Source organism: Somniosus microcephalus, chromosome 7 (assembly GCF_052327205.1).
Source record: "Somniosus microcephalus isolate GS21.2 chromosome 7, FLI_Smic_1.0, whole genome shotgun sequence".
NCBI classification, from domain to species: Eukaryota; Metazoa; Chordata; class Chondrichthyes; order Squaliformes; family Somniosidae; genus Somniosus; species Somniosus microcephalus.
The window spans coordinates 21,328,543-21,341,527 of NC_140993.1; the positions used below are offsets into that span (position 1 = coordinate 21,328,543).

The 12,985-nt window shown below is 46.9% G+C and overlaps 1 long non-coding RNA gene across 1 annotated transcript; it reads left to right on the top strand.

Moving 5' to 3' along the window:
- Window positions 1–321: 321 nt before the first annotated feature.
- On the top strand, window positions 322–7,075 carry LOC147114553 (uncharacterized). The gene is made up of 2 exons (XR_015078956.1): window positions 322–1,177; window positions 4,895–7,075. It is a non-coding gene; the product is annotated as an uncharacterized LOC147114553 (long non-coding RNA).
- The last annotated feature ends 5,910 nt before the right edge of the window (window positions 7,076–12,985 follow it).

Here is a 12,985-nt window from a genome sequence, read left to right on the forward strand (position 1 = left end):
GGGGGATTTACTCCTCTCACTTTGCAGCTTGACCTCATTAATGGAGGATTGGAAGGTTGGCATCACGCATCAGAATTCTTTTCAGTTCCGTCGCCCGAACCTCAAGTCAGAAATGGGGGCCCGTCGGAGCGCTCCGGCGTGGTTTCATGGACTGGAACATTGAAGAATGCCCTGCGGCAGCCGTCGTGGATTTGGATTTTCTAGGAAGGGGCCAAATTCCATTCGCCAGTATTACCTTTAACCGCTTCTGTGCCCCCAAGTGGCTGACCTCGGGCCACATTCCCCCCACACCCTGACGTAATAAAACTCACTACTGAGGAAATCTACATATTATAAGGGGTTAATTTCAGGTGCTTGCTAGGTATAAGTTTTCAGACTTGACACCGGTCAAGAGTCGATGTGTAACTAGAGCTATTGCACGTACTTGGATTACAGCCAAGAACAGATGTCTGCCCACCTAATGAGAATGTAGAAGTGAAACAATGGGTTTCATTTGAAGTACCCAGTGACTTAATAACTTGTACATGATTAAGATTAAGGAGGACCTCCGGTTACACGATTCATATCCTGTTATATCTTAACCGTTGACTTATGTGTCCAGGATCCTTCTGTCAATATGTTATTTCTACCTGATGATTAATCTAAAATGTATCCTGATAGAGGAACAAAGGAATGTCAATCAAACTTGTTTGTTACACTGTATAAATATAGTACGCTCACGCTGTATCATTGGAATAGTAGCCTCACCCCTTGAGTGGAGGTACTGATTCCCCTTGCAAGTTAAATAAAAGGCCTGTCCGTCTGACGAATCCAAGTGTGTATTGAGTCATTACCCAGAGCTAAGAAGTAAGGCACTTCTACAATTTGGAGGTTCCACCGAGATGGCTTGCTGTACCAATTGGTGAGTTAACAGACGCCGAGTACGTTGCTCGGTTGGGAAAATCCCATCGGCCGAAGGTGGTGTTTTGCCACATTTTTGGGACTTTCCCTGCCAGAAGCATAGCTGCGCATAGTCTGTTTATTCCATTGGACAGTACTGCCATCGGGTAATTGACTCACAAGGTTCGGAGGTTAAACTGCCGTTGTGACTGCTTCCCTTTCAGAAACGGAACAGAGGACCAGCCATGAGGCGCTGACGCCCTGCGAACAGGATCGTGCAGAAAAGGACTGTATAAAGGTACCAGAGAGAGAAGGTTAAGTCAGGAATTTGATTAACTAAGGAGCTAGCGATTTATTGGAAATTGAACTAGCAAGGTTCCAGCTTGCTGAGAGAGAAGGTTAAGTCAGGAATTTGATTAACTAAGGAGCTAGCGATTTATTGGAAATTGAACTAGCAAGGTTCCAGCTTGCTGAGAGAGAAGGTTAAGTCAGGAATTTGATTAACTAAGGAGCTAGCGATTTACTGGAAATTGAACTAGCAAGGTTCCAGCTTGAAGTTAGCTGGGACAAATTGAAGGCCCTTTTTGCTAAAGATTTGGCTAAAGGGAGTAGGGTAGAAGGAGAGAAGAGCTTGAAGTTAGCTGGGACAAATTGAAGGCCCTTTTTGCTAAAGATTTGGCTAAAGGGAGTAGGGTAGAAGGAGAGAAGAGCTTGAAGTTAGCTGGGACAAATTGAAGGCCCTTTTTGCTAAAGATTTGGCTAAAGGGAATAGGGTAAAAAAAAGAGAGAAGAGTGGGCGGTTGTCTGAAACACAGTGTCAATGTTTAATGTTTATGAGAGTGAGTATTTAACTACTTGTTATTATCAATCAACTTTGCAGCTTTGTCCAGTAAGGCTGCATAGGTTGGGGATTTAGTAACACTTTGGTTGTTGTTTAACAAGTGTATTGTTTATTGTTTATTGTTATATGTATTAATGTTTAGTCATGTCTGATCTGTAGGGGCGTCCCACGCAGATCATAGAGTGTTACGGAATTGTTGTATGTTTTAACTAAAATATTTAAGCTGAAAAAAAAACTGCAGAAGGTGTTGGAAAAGACCCAAGCCGGGGAAGTGAGTCCCGCGGCGGAATGTATGGTTGAGAAAATAGTGATGTCTTTTACATGATCCACTAAGCTATTGTGGATTCAGTATTTTCCCCAGTTAGAAATACCTTCCACGAGGGTTGAGAACCCTCGAGTTTTATATGTATGTATAGTTTATTAATCTGATCTGTAGGGGCGTACAACGCAGATCATGGATTGTCACGGGAGTTTAGATTGTTTTAAGTGAACCATTTAAACTGCTAAAATGAGTGCTAGCGCCAGTAAGCCACCCGAGAAAGGCACGCCAGCAGCCTTTATGTTAAAGAACTGGTCAATCATCCATTGATCACCTACCAAATTGGTCCAAATGGACTGTAAATAAGACTAGACCCTTTCCCTCAGATAGTCATTTAACATAGAAAGAATTACTTGCCTCGAGAAATGTTTAACGGACAAGAGAGAAATAGAGAACAGCCAGATAAAAAGACTGCCTCTATGTTTGTTGAGTCAGAAAAAAAAAATTACCCTGAAGAAACACCTTTCTCCTCTATTATGGTAGGATAACAAGGTAACTATAGAAGGATGAATAGAGGGGAATATAGAGGAAGACGTGGTAGAGTAAGAGGGTATGGACGATCTGGTAATTGTTACAATTGCGGACAACCCGGACATTGGGCAAACCAATGCCCTGTGAAAAATCGTCAGAACAAAACCTCCAATAATGGACCTCCGTTAGAGAGTAAAGGTCCTAATTTCACTGTCCATAACCCTTTTTCGGACCAGTCAGGAGGTTACCCTACAAACGGACAGGGATTTAGGAGAAATAGAGATCAGAATTACTGACTGACACCAGCAGCCCCAGGCGCCACAGACCACCAAATGCCCATTGTTTCTTTAAATTCACACAGCGAACTTGAAATTAAAATGCAAATAGCTGGGAGACCTATGTCATTTTAGTAGATACAGGAGCAACCTTTTCGGTGTTAGGGAAAGGATATTCTGAAGGAATGCCTATTAATGGGAAAAAGACTCCGATAGCTGGATTGGCTGGAATACTACAATGCTTGAATCAATTGACTCCCCTCACAGTAAAAGTAGAAGAATTTGAGGAAGAACACTCCTTTCTGTTATCAGGAGATGTCTCTATGAATTTATGTGGAAGAGACTTGCTGTGCAAAATGAATGCTACAACCATTTGCTCCGCATCAGGAGTAACAGTAGAAATCCAAGTAGATAAGGCATATGCGTACCCAGTAACAGAAATAAAACACCCTGTTCTTTACGCATGGGAAATTGCCGACCCAAGTTTGAGTCCCAAACTTGTCAGTCTGTTAGGAGCGTGGGGATTCATTACAAGCTCCATAAAACAATACCAGGAATCCCTGAAACTAGGGAAATGGCATCCAAAATTGCACTGCACGGCCTGCTATGACAAAACAGGACAAGATTATCAGCCGTTTTTTAATTTAAAATACCTCCTAACTATTAGACTGCACAGCCCTATAAAGTTACAATTAATCCAGCTGCACCATTACCCAAAAGGTCACAGTATCCATTGTCAGAGAAAGCAGAAAAAGGAATTGAGCCAGTGATGGAATCATTGTTAAAACAGGGAGTTAACGCCGGATAGAATAAAGGTCGTTTGCAACACATCGTTGCCAAAAACTAAAAGAGAAATGAAGCATTTTCTAGGAATGACTGGCTATTGTAGACAATGGATATTGAACTATTCAGAAATAACCAGACATGAGCATGACAAATTTGGAAAATTCGCGGTTACCTGACTTCCTCGGGAACCCAGATTAAAAATGCACAAGAAGTGCAAAATCTTTTACTAGCTATTCAGAGACGTAAACAGATTGCAATTATTAAGTGCCAAGCGCACATGGGGCATTTGGACAAGGTTGCGCTTGGAAACGCTGCTGCAGATAGCGCTGCTAAGTCAGTAGCTATATCAAGTACTGAACGACAAGTTTCAGCCTTCCCTGTTAGGGAAAAGCCAGAGATACCGCAGCCCCCGTCCTTAGATGATGTGCTGACCCATCAAGATAGGGCCAGTTCTGATGAAGTAAAGGAATGGGTTGTTAATCATTGTTTTAAAAAACACTGACGGCTTATGGGTTCATCATGACGGCCGCATGGTGGCACCCAAATCATTACTATCACCAATTGCCCGATGTGTTCATAAATTCACCCATGCGGGCAAAAGGGGGATGGCGGACTATATCCTCAAGACCTGGTATGCACCAGGAATCTCAAAGTTGGCAAAACAAATATGTGAAAATTGTATTATTGCCAGACAATGAATGCAGGAAAAAAAATAAAGAAGGTACAGCCCGCATCCCATCCAAACCCCATGGGTCCTTTTGTACACTTGCAAATGGATTTTATTGAACTACCTGTGTGTATGAGCTTTAAATATGTATTAGTTATTGTTGATATGTTTTCAAGATGGATTGAAGCGTTTCCTTGTAGAAAGAGTGACGCCACTACTGTTGCTAAATGTTTATTGAAGGACATTGTACCGCGCTTTGGGATACCAGCAAAACTGTCAAGTGACAATGGGTCCCATTTTATGGGAACAGTGATTAAGGAACTATGCAAAGCCTTACAGATTAACCAGCACCTCCATTGCAGTTATCATCCACAGTCGGCTGGACTAGTGGAAAGATATAACGGGATGCTGAAAAACAAGCTTGCAAAACTGTGTAAAGAAACTGGACTTAAATGGGTTGATTTGTTACCCATAGCTTTAATGACAATGCGGTCTGCTACCAACAGAACTACAGGATTGTCGCCTCACGAGATCGTCATGGGAAGACCACAAAGATTGCCCTTTTCGGCACCTTTAACAGCTAAATAAATGGACATTCATAAAATGGAGGAAGATATGTTGAGTTATTGCATTGCACTAACCAAATGTATTTCTAGTTTCCATCAACAGGTGAAGGAAGCCCAGGTCGATCCCGCTGAAGGAAAGTGCCATACTTTCGAGCCAGTAGATAACGTCTACATAAAAATCTTCAAGCGAAAGAATGGCCTTCAACCCAGATTTGAGGGACCCTTCCAAGTACTCCTGACCACAAACACCGCTGTAAAAGTAAAGGAGCGACCAACATGGATACACGTGTCCCATTGTAAGAAGGCATCAGTTGAAGACGATACACTGCCAAGATGAACTGGATTTGGACTCTAATAAGACTGTCCCCTTTGTTAACGATAATTGAAACTGCCATATTGATTTATCAGATCCCCTGAAGGGCAAACCATGCATAGAAGAATGTGTACTTTTAAACAGTGATTTCTTTTATATTATATGCTATAACGAGACTATGAAGGTTCAGCTTCAGGATCACACTATGCAGGTACCCCCGTATCAACCCCTGAGTCTTAGGATTAGGCAGAATAAGATAGTAGAAGAAGATAGTGGACAGAAGCTTGATAAGCTATGGGTCACATGCCGTGATACTGTATTACCAAGTGACAAAACTGCGAACGGAGGGGTTATCTGCAATGGTAATTCAAGGGGAGGACTGGCCCTGACAGCTAAGTCAATGTTTTGTGATAATCCTTTTCATAACTATCATCAAGTTATCTGTACGCTAAAAGACAGAACCTTGCCAAATGCTGGATATGCAGCCACATCCCTGTGCATGCAGAGGGTGGAATACCTCTAAGGCCCATTCCCTTCGAAATAAAAGAGATGGTAGGGTGGTTATTACAGTCTAATACCACCTGGAATAAGGAGGCAGCCAATACATTTCAGACCCAAAATAGTTTAAACCCAGATCAGTTGGAAAATGAATAGAAAGATGCAGGATACAACCTTATAAAATTTGAAGGGTGGTTTCATCCCCAATATGATAATCGAAGGAATCCAGAGAGTCTATTAGTGCATACCCTTGGTTACCACAAAATTGGACTGGGTCATGTTATTTGGGATATGTAGTGCCCTATATACATCATATTTCATCTTTGGATAGCCACCCTGGGACACGAGTAAAACGAGCCATTACAGAAACTGAAAGGTTCTTTGCTATAGCATTTCCCTGGTATGGAACAGGGAAGCTAGCAAGAGAATCTATAAGCATGGCAGCAGTGTTGGAACAAATAGCCAATGATACTGCTGATGCTCTTAGTGATGTAAACGCAGAAATGGTGGCTTTGCGCACTGTTGCTTTGCAAAACCGCATGGCTCTGGACTATTTGTTGGCAAAAGAAGGGGGCACATGTGCAATCATAAAAACCAAATGTTGCACCTATATTCCAGATAACTCAGAAAATATCACCAACCTGGTAAACCACATAAAAGGAGGCTGTAGAGAAACTACGTCAACCTGAACCGTGGTCCATGTGGGATTGGATTTCAGGATGGGGGAGGAGCATTAGGAAAGCAAATTTTGGAAGTCTTAATTGCAATTGTGATGATTATAATTTTAATTAGTTTATTGATTGGTTGTTTAAAATTATTGTGTACAAAAGTCCTTTCCTCATTAACGTCAACTCCTCCAGTACCAATGATATCTGAATATGAGGATATTAAGGGTGAGACCTTTGATGTAGAATTTCTTAAACTTAGCGAAATAAATTGTCCTTAGAAAGGACAAAAGGGGGGAATGAGGAAATCTACATATTATAAGGGGTTAATTTCAGGTGCTTGCTAGGTATAAGTTTTCAGACTTGACACCGGTCAAGAGTCGATGTGTAACTAAAGCTATTGCACGTACTTGGATTACAGCCAAGAACAGATGTCTGCCCACCTAATGAGAATGTAGAAGTGAAACAATGGGTTTCATTTGAAGTACCCAGTGACTTAATAACTTGTACATGATTAAGATTAAGGAGGACCTCCGGTTACACGATTCATATCCTGTTATATCTTAACCGTTGACTTATGTGTCCAGGATCCTTCTGTCAATATGTTATTTCTACCTGATGATTAATCTAAAATGTATCCTGATAGAGGAACAAAGGAATGTCAATCAAACTTGTTTGTTACACTGTATAAATATAGTACGCTCACGCTGTATCATTGGAATAGTAGCCTCACCCCTTGAGTGGAGGTACTGATTCCCCTTGCAAGTTAAATAAAAGGCCTGTCCGTCTGACGAATCCAAGTGTGTATTGAGTCATTACCCAGAGCTAAGAAGTAAGGCACTTCTACAATTCGCACTTGGTTTGAGTGTAAAGCAAGGCTTTAATCAACTTGTTTCAGAACATGGAGGTCTAGTTGTACTTCTCTAGTTCCTGTCTTACAAAATATCCCTGGGCAAGCTGGGCCCACGCCCGAGCATTTATACTCCTTGGACAGCGCCACCAGCTGGCTGTCCAGCGTTATTTCATGAGTAGTTTCTTTATGAGGATGAGATTTATGACACACCCCACTTAGCAGGCACCCCAAATGCACTGACTATGCCATGGGAAAATTGCCTGACCACCACAGTCACATTGTCCAGATGGGACGTCGACCGAGAGTCTCTGGGGTGGGAGGTGGAGGCAATCAGGAGGGGCGTGACCGGGGGCGGTGCCGGCAACAGCGAATAATTCTGCTCTTTCTGATACGACAGCCACATGACCACCAGATGTGTCATCGAGCAAGCCATCAGGTGCCGAGATAGGTCTGTAGGCAACTTTCAGTGCTCGCCAGCGAGAGTGTCCAAAGTCGTAGTGGTGTGCTGCGTCCTGCACAACTTTGCGCAGTAGCGAGGATTAGTGGGCGAAGATGAAGAAGGCGGTCGTCGCTCATCATCTGATGATGCTTCCAATGAAGAGGAGGAAGGCGATGAGGAGGAAGATGAAGATGGGGCCCCCCAATGTCAGGCCCGCCGTTCACCTTGCTGCTCGGGATGCCAGGGGTGACCTAATAGGTCAAAGGTTCAGTTAGCCACTCACCCTGGACCAAAGTAACTCTCACATCCCCCGGCCCTCCCCACCCCCACTCACTCAAAGCAGTCCTGCAACCAACCACTCACACATTGCATATCCCCCAATTAGTCCCGACAATTCATGTCTTCACATTCATCACCAAGAAACTGAAAAGACGAGTTCCCACTCGGCACGCAGGAATGGGCAACACGGGGAAATAGTGAAAATTTAATACATTTTATTTGCCGTGATAACAAAAGGAAACTTAACAACATAACATTTTCTCCAACACCCGCGTGTCTACACTTGGTGAATTTCTCTTCCGTTGTGTAACGCTCCTACATGGTGCAATCCCGGAGGCTTCAGCAGAGGTAGAGGCAGGCTGCTCAGATCCCTGCCCTGGCTGCTGAGATGTTCTTGGCCAACAACCTCTGGTTGTTTGAGCCGTGAGGGCTCCGCCAAAAGCTGCTCCACCTGCACCTGTGCAGGGGCAGACTCGGCCATCAGGAGAGAAGGCAGCATGTCGGGTGCTGGCTGGGGGGCGGTGGGGGGCGACAACAGGTGAGTTGTGGAAGCGCTTTGAGTGGAGCTCCCACTTCCATGTCCGCTTTCGGCTTCATCTCTCTCCTGGGCCAGCGGCACATCACTCCTCCCACTCTGCGGGGGAGCAGTTTGGTGAAGATCAGTGACACTGTGTAAGGCCACAGATAAGGTATCTGTCACCCTATTTAAGGCGGCAGATATGCTGGCTTCCGAAGTCTGCACGGCCATGGTCATGGATTGCATGGACTGGTTTGAGAGCCGCGATTGCAGTTCTACGGAGGCAGCCACTCTCTCCATGGCAGGCATTCTCGCAATGGCCGACAACATCAATCCACTAGCGATTCAGTGGAGAGTGTGCGTGGCATGTCTGCCAATACTTCACAAATTAGCTGCTGGCCCTCAATGACTCTCCTTTTCATCGATGGTTCAGCATCTGTGTCCAGCTGAGCAGAGAGGATTGCGCCCTCCGACGTGGACTCTCCACAGCTGTCCCTGCCACCAGTGTCTGCTCCTGTTCACTTGTGAACAGTGAGTCACCAGGGGAAAACCCAACTAGCTGTCTAACCGGGCCCACTGAAGTACGAGTATTTGCGTAGGCGCCTGGGTAGTACGTCCTGTGACGGTGCACCCTCAGAAGCAATGAGGTCCCCCGAGGAATCATCCTTCAGAAAGTCAACAGACTGCTGCTCTACGCATGAAGGCCCTGGAGGAGAGAAGAAAGGGATATGAACTAGTCCTGGCAATGTAGCAATGTTGCCACTCAGGCTTATCATATTTCGCTCGTTGCTGCAATAAAGTCAAATGAATTGGTCTTGTATGAGACATTTGGCAGATATATTTTTAATTCAGTGGCATCTGTGAAATTCCAGTCTCTCCATCTCCGATGGTCAGGGACGTTGAGATGCCACTGATCTCCTTTGCCTCCTCCTCTGCAGCTGTCAGCTGCACAATCTGTGCCGGCCCACCTCCGGTCCTCTCCCTCTCCCTTGTGCTTGCGCTCTCTTCTCCTGTAACGTGGGAATGAACAGACCTGTGAGTGACTGTAAGGCATGTGTTTACCTGATGGAGGCAGTGACTTCGGTGAGGGTGACAATCAGGCAGAGGCATCACATTGCATAAGGATCGGGGTGAGTGGCAGCGGTGGAAGGATAAATGGGGAGGTGAGGAAGTGCATAGAAAGTGAAGGATGGGTGCTGGACACTTGTGTGAGGAGTGATGTGATGGAGTAGGCTTGACAAGACATAGTGGGGGTATGGGTGAGATTATTGCATCTTGACCAAACAGTAATGAATAGAGGAGACGGAATGTACCTTTTACTATTTACTGACTAAATGGGTGGACATTACAGCACATTGTCTGCATGGCAGAACCCGAAACTGAAAGTGAAAGACAAAGTAAAACCGAGCCCCCCAGCACCCCCTTCAGGTAACACCTGGGAACTGGGACAAACTTAATTGAAGCAAAACTCAAAACACAACCCTCCTTTCCCCCAGATAAAACCCCTTAGTCCTCCAGGCATCTGGGATGGAATCTAACCCGACTTGAGCGCCGCTGGACAGGCATAGTCGGGGTGCCACTGCTAGCCGCAGGAAAACCTTCCTCCGTGGCTGATGACTCCGTTACACCTTCTGTCGATGTGGCTTCCGTCGTTGTTGCAGGAAACAGGCTGTCACTGCCTGGCAGAGGTGGCGGAGACAATGGCCTAGCCTGTGACGTCTCTGTTACTCTCACCGGAGTATGACCCCGTAGCTGGTCTATGTGGCGTCTGTGTAGCTGGCCATCAGGTGTACGGACGCTGTACGACAGGGGACCCGTGGCCTGCTCCACCACGGCAGGCATCCATTTGTCTCCTCCTGCATAGCAACGGGCAAACACAGTCTCTGACGGCTCGAACTGCCTGGCGGTGCCCTGGTGCTTCTTAGCCAGCTCTTCTTGCTTTGTGTGCATCTCATCCCTGTAGTCCGGGTGTAGCCGGTCCAGTGCAGTCGCCAGCCGGCGACCCATCAGCATCTCGGCAGGACTCTTCCCCGTTGCTGAGTTTGGTGTGGTATGCTGTGATAACAGGAGCCTGGCCAATCTGGTTTGCCAGTCCCCCACCGATATCCTCACCAGTGCCTCTTTTGTGGTTTGCACCATCCTCTCTGCCTGCCCGTTAGAGGAGGGGTGATAGGGCACTGTGGTCACGTGGCGGATCCAATTTCTGCCTGCAAAAGCGTTGAACTCCGCTGACGTGAAGGCTGCTCCATTGTCCGAAACCAGCACGTCGGGGACCCCATGTGTGGCAAACAGCAAACGCAACACGTTGATCACTGCACTGGATGTCATGGAGCTCATGATAGCCACCTCCAGCCATTTCGAATGAGAATCCACCACTATCAAAAAGACCTTCCCCTGAAATGGCCCTGCAAAGTCAATGTGGAGTCTTGACCATTTACGAGTGGTCCACTCCCAGGGGTGAAGGGGAGCCTTGGATGGGCTATGGCGAGTCAGCTGACATGTCCCACAGCTCTTTACCACCTCCTCTACGTCTCGGTCCAACCCCGGCCACCAGACGTAGCTTCTCGCCAACGCCATCATGTGCACAATCCCAGGGTGTGAGTCATGCAGCATTTTCAGCACCTCCTCTCTTGCGGTGGCAGGAACCACCACACGGCTTCCCCAGAGCACGCAGTTCTTGTGTGCAGACATTTCATGGCGCCTCTGAACGAAGGGCTTGAAATGCTTCTCCTGGACCCCAGAGGGCCAGCCATGCAGCAGCCAGCGTAGCACCCGTGATAAGGCTGGATCTTTCTGTGTGAGGCTGCCAATCCGCTGGGCATGGAGTGGGGCCTCCGGAACCTCCTCCAGTAGCAGCACCTCCAGGGGTGGTGGCGTCTCAGCCATCGGCCGGTTCAAAGGCAAGCGACTCAGAGCATCAGCATTAGCCAGCATCTTCCCAGGCCTGTAGCAAAGTTCATAACTGTAGGCCCCCAACATCAGACTCCACCGAAGCATACGCGGTGATATGATCTGGGGCATGGGCTTGGAGTGATGCAGGAGCCCCAAGAGTGGCTTGTGGTCTGTGTAGATGACGAACTGTCTCCCTAACAGGTACTGACTGAACGTCTTTACCCCAAATATGATGGCTAGGGCCTCCTTGTCAATCTGGGCGTAATTACATTCTGTTGTTGAGAGTGTTCTTGAGGCAAAACTGATCGGAGCTTCCTGACCATCTGGCTCTATGTGACCCAACAGAGCTCCCAGCCCGTATGGTGAGGCATCACACACCAACACCAATGGCTTGTTTTCATCATAGTGTGCCAGAACCTTATCTGCTTGTAGCAGTTCCTTTGCCTGTCTGTAGGCTGTTTCATGAGCTGAGGTCCAGTTCCACACTGTTGCTTGGTCTAACAGCCTGTGCAGTGGCTCTAAGATTGTGGCTTTGCCCTTGAGAAAACAACTGTAGAAGTTTAACAGTCCGAGGAATGCCTGCAGTTCGATCTTGTTCTTGGGGGTGGGAGCGCTCCTGATAGCCTCCACCTTCTCCGTAGTCGGATGCACACCGTCTTTGTCCACTCGGAATCCCAAGAACTCCACTCCATTGGCAGCGAACACACATTTCTCCTTCTGAAGGAGTAGTCCTACCTCAGCCAGCCGGCGTAGTACTTCCTGCAGCCGCTCATCATGGGCTTCCTGTGTCTTGCCTGTAATCAGTATGTCATCCAAGTAAGGCTGAACTCCCGGAACACCAGCCAACAAGGTGTCCATGAACCTCTGAAATATTGCCACAGCTGTAGACACCCCAAACTGCAGCCTTGTGGCTCGGAAAATTCCTCTGTGGGTGTTGATTGTCAACAGCTCGGCTGACTCTTCATCCAGGACCAGTTGCTTGTATGCTTGCTTGAGATCCAGCTTGGTGAACAGAGTGCCTCCAGCCAGTGTTGAAAACAGCTCTGTAACTGTTGGTAAGGGATACACATCTGGTAACACAGCAGTATTAACCGTACATCTGTAATCGCCACAGATTCGCAGGCCCCCGTCCTTCTTTGCAATGGGCATGATAGGGGTGGCCCAACGGGAGTTCTTCACTGGCAAGAGAACCCCTTGGTTCACCAGCTTATCCAGGGCCTCATCCACCTTCTTGCGCAACGCAAAAGGAACTGGTCGCGCCTTGAAGAACTTAGGCGCTACCCCAGGGTCCACTTCGATTGAGACTGGTGGTCCCTGACAGGCCCCGAACTCACCAAAAACCTCTTCATAGTTCTCAAACATAGGCATTATGGGCTGTTGCTGTACCGTGTGTACTCCTGTCACTTCAATACCGAGGGGCTCAAACCAATCTCTGCCCAGCAGGCTTGTGCCCTGCCCCACCACCACATAAAGTGGAAGTGTGTCCTTGACTGCCTGATACTTAACTTGCACATGAATCATACCCAGCACCTGGAGTTGAGCTTGGGACCACTGCCGTAGCACGCCACTGACCTGAGCCATCGCCGGGGGTTCACTTGGCCACAGCCTATTGTAAGTCTCTTCACTTATCAACGAACACGCTGAGCCTGGATCCACTTCCATGCAGAGTGGTGCCCCATTCATGATCACATTTGCCGTGTATCCCCACCGTCTGTGGGGTAGCTG